This window comes from Trichosurus vulpecula, chromosome X (assembly GCF_011100635.1).
Source record: "Trichosurus vulpecula isolate mTriVul1 chromosome X, mTriVul1.pri, whole genome shotgun sequence".
Lineage (NCBI taxonomy): Eukaryota > Metazoa > Chordata > Mammalia > Diprotodontia > Phalangeridae > Trichosurus > Trichosurus vulpecula.
In genome coordinates, this window is record NC_050582.1 from 59535951 (window position 1) to 59539794 (window position 3844).

Below are 3844 nucleotides of genomic sequence, written 5' to 3' on the forward strand. Positions count from 1 at the left end.
AACCACAACTTAGAAATTGAATATCTTTACTTATGTTTCCCTGACAGTCAACATTTCATTTATTCTTTACTTTTAAATTAAAACTGATCACATTCTGGGGTTCAGGCATATGATAATTGACTCATATTAATGTTTTGAAGTTATATCTTTTTTTAATAATTATTTTATTTTTAATTGATCCTCAGTAGAAACAAAAGTTAATATCTATATAATATATCTAAAGGTACAAGAGTGTTTCTTTATCTCTTCCCTCCTCCTTGTTTTGGTCTGAAATGGCCAGCAGGCGTCTCAGACAAGGCCTAAGACAAGGCCACCTTAACAGCCCGAACAATGGCATCCCTATGGATGCCAAACATCTTCAACAGCTCCGCTGGCTTCCCACTTTTTGGGACATTAGAGACCGCCAAGCGAGTGATGGTGATGCTAGGCTCACCCACTACGGCAGCAGCCACAGCCTGTCCTATGCCACCCTCACAGTAATGGTCTTCCACAGTCAGGATGTGGCCATGGGTTGCTCAGGCACTTTCAAGGACTAGTTTCTTATCCAGGGGCTTAATTGTAAAGGGATCAACCCGGATGTTGATCTTTTCTTTCTTCAGCTGCTCTGAAGCTGCCAAGGCTTCATGGAGGGTCACTCCAGCTCCAATCACAGTCACCTCGTCATCCTTGCTCTTCCAGACCACCTTAGCCTGGCCAATCTGGAAGTTTTGTTGTTATAAATGACTGCATTGTCTGGGCAGCTGGTCCTTATGAAACAGATGCCCTTCGTGTTGGCAGCTAACTCAACCGCTTTCTCAGTAGCCACAGCATCACTCAGGTAAAAGACAGTCCCATTGGGAATGCTCCAGAGCATGGCAAGATCTTCAAGGGCCATCTGAGAAGGACCATCTTCACCGATGGACACCCTGCAGTGCAAGCCACACAGGTTGATGTTTCTCTCAGAAATGGCTGCCATACAGATCTGGTCGAAGGCTCTGCTGAAGAAGGCAGCAAAGGGGCTGCAGAATGGCACAGTCCTGTCCCGCATGGCACATCCCACGGCGATGCTCACCATGCTCTGTTCTGCAATGAAACACTCAATGAAGTGATTGGGATGCTCCTTCTTAAAGAATTCTGAAAAGGTAGAATTCTTGGTGTCCCCATCCAGGGCAATCACACGGTCACTGGCATTCCCTGATTTGGCCAGGGCCATGCCATAGTCTTTGCAGGTGACTAGGTTTTCTCCAAGTTTGTAATTTGGGGGAGAAGGCACCCAGATGTTGGTGATGTTCACTGTAGGGGCATCCACTTTGGGGAGGGTAGCTAGAATCTTCTTCTTGCTTCGGATTTGGTTGTATATTTCCTCGATGACCTGTTCTGCCATGTTTTTGGGAAGGGGCTCTCATGCTAAGCTTCCCTTATCTTCCACACCTGAGATTCCTCTGCCTTATTATATGTCTTTGCAATGATAGCCAGTGGCTTATCTTTGCCCTGGTCAAAGACCTTGCAGAATTCTTCCACACTGTGTACATCCACGACCATGACATTCCACCCAAAGGATTCACATGGCTTCTGGTACACTTCCACATGGTGCTGCAGTGGGGCAGGATCGTTCTGGCCCAGCTGGTTAACGTCAAAGATGGCAACCAGGTTGTCCAACTTGCAGAATCCGCGAAGGCCATGGACTCCCACACGGAGCCTTCAGACACCTCCCCATCACCCAGCGAACAGTAGACACAGTAGCTGGCTTTGTTGAAGTATTTGCCCGTGTAAGCCATTCCACATGCTGCTCCAAGCCCTTGACCCAGGGAGCCAGTAGCCACATCTGTAAAGGCTTGTTTAGGGACTGGGTGGCCATCTAGAATGGAGGTGATCTTCCTCAAGTTCAACAGCTCAGCCTCTGGGAAGAAGCCAGCCTCGGCCCAGACGGCATAGAGGATGGGAGCCGCATGACCCTTGTTCAGCACAAAGTGACCATTGCTGGGGTCCCTGGGGTCCTGGGGTTTGTACTTTATGGTGTGGAAGAAGAGGACCGCCATGAGCTCTGCTGCACTGTAGCATGATGTGGGGTGGCCCAAGCCGGCTGCGGTGGTGGTTTGGATGGAGTTGATGCACAGCTGGTTGGCAGTGTCCTCCAGCGCCTGCAGTTTCTGTTGGTCCGGCTTATGGTAATCCTCCATGGCAAGAGGCTTTAGCATGGATCCCGAGCTGGTGGCAAGGAAGCAGCAACGTGAGCAGAGAAGGGGAGCCGAAGAGGAAGGAGGAGGAAGAGGAGTCTGAAGTTACATCTTTAAACCACCCTAATGTAATATGATATATTTTATAACTGATAGCCAAAATTTTTCAGATGAAAACTCCCTCTTTATTATAGTAAACTTATTATTATCTGTCTTAAAACAAAATATACTGCATTAAATATTTACCAGTTTTCAAATATCTGTTTTTATTACATTCTTTTAAAAGCTCAATTCATAATCTAACAACATCTAGATTTAAAAGTAAGTTATTTGCCTAACAGCTTTTCTGACACTGTTTCCCAAGTTTCACAATATAAAAGAATTTTGAAATACAGTAATGCGCAATATCATGTATTTAAAACATGAAACAAAACTTATTACCAGTCCGATGATGTCAATTCAGCCAAATGCATTTCCAAATTATCCCATATAAAAAATCATTAATGTTATCATGTTTGGCATTTTATACTAATCACATCTAAAATCCACTTTAGAGTTATTAAGTATGGAACAATTATATCAATTAAAGAAATAATAATAATCAATATTTATATAGTGCTTACTATATGCCAGTCATCATATTAAGCACTTCACAATCACTATGTCAGTTGATTTTCACAACAACCCTGGGAGGTGGGTACCATTATTGTTATCCTCTTTATAGATCAGGAAACTGAGGCAAATGGAGATTAATTAATTAAAATTAAAAATTAAAATTAAGATCTTGCTTAATATCACACAGCTAATAAATTTCCGAGACCTGAATGTAACTCAGGTTTTCGTGTATTTTTCCCCAAGTACCTTTATTTGGGAACCTGATCTGAGATGAGAAGAGTTGACGGGGTCAGATGGAGAAGTTCTCTGAACTGGCTAGTCACAGGGGGCTTAACAAGAGGCAGCTATATAAGTTTCCAATAAATTTTAAAATGCAAACTATATACATTTTTTTCCTTTACTCTGGGATTGCTTTCAAACTAGCTGCTTTCCTTCTGTGACAGATAAAAGATAAAATGACTGAGGAAAACAAAGGTTCGATTTTCTGAGCATGATATGCATGCCAATTGCCCAACAAATCTGGACCAGGCCCCTTCCTCAGCTTAGGGCTAGACCCCAATACAGGCAGAGACAGACTTTTTCTACACCAAATAAGGCCAATTAAATAAAAGCAAAAAATACAACAGCAGGTAATCTGATTTCTAATTGGATGAAAGATTAGATACTTTCCAAGCTGGGAAGGGGGAGTGAACAGGTACAATTCTCTGAATTCAGAAAAGGAGGTGTCCCACTCCCCAAATATCTGTAAATAGTCTAGGGAACATGGAAACAATAACTGATTGCCAGTTTTCAGATAAGACATATGGATTGCTTATGATGTACAATTGTGAAAAAAAACTTGCATCAGTCTTTGGACCTGACTGGGTTTCTAGTCAGCATAACCTATGTTTTTAGTTAAGGATCTCTAAGCAGCAAGAAGAGGCGGTCCCCTTTCCCAGCCAGGCAGGGCTAGGTTCAAAGAATACACTAAGGTTTTCTCCCACTTCTTACAATTGAATAAAGTTTTGTCACAAGAAGGAAATTGGACTAGACCCATAACTGAATAGAAATTAAGCTAGTTCCAGAATTGAGTC

General features: G+C 42.8%; 1 pseudogene; it reads right to left on the bottom strand.

Annotated features, from left to right (window-relative positions):
- Positions 1–299: 299 nt before the first annotated feature.
- LOC118832628 lies at positions 300–2159 on the bottom strand (annotated as a pseudogene).
- Positions 2160–3844: the final 1685 nt, after the last annotated feature.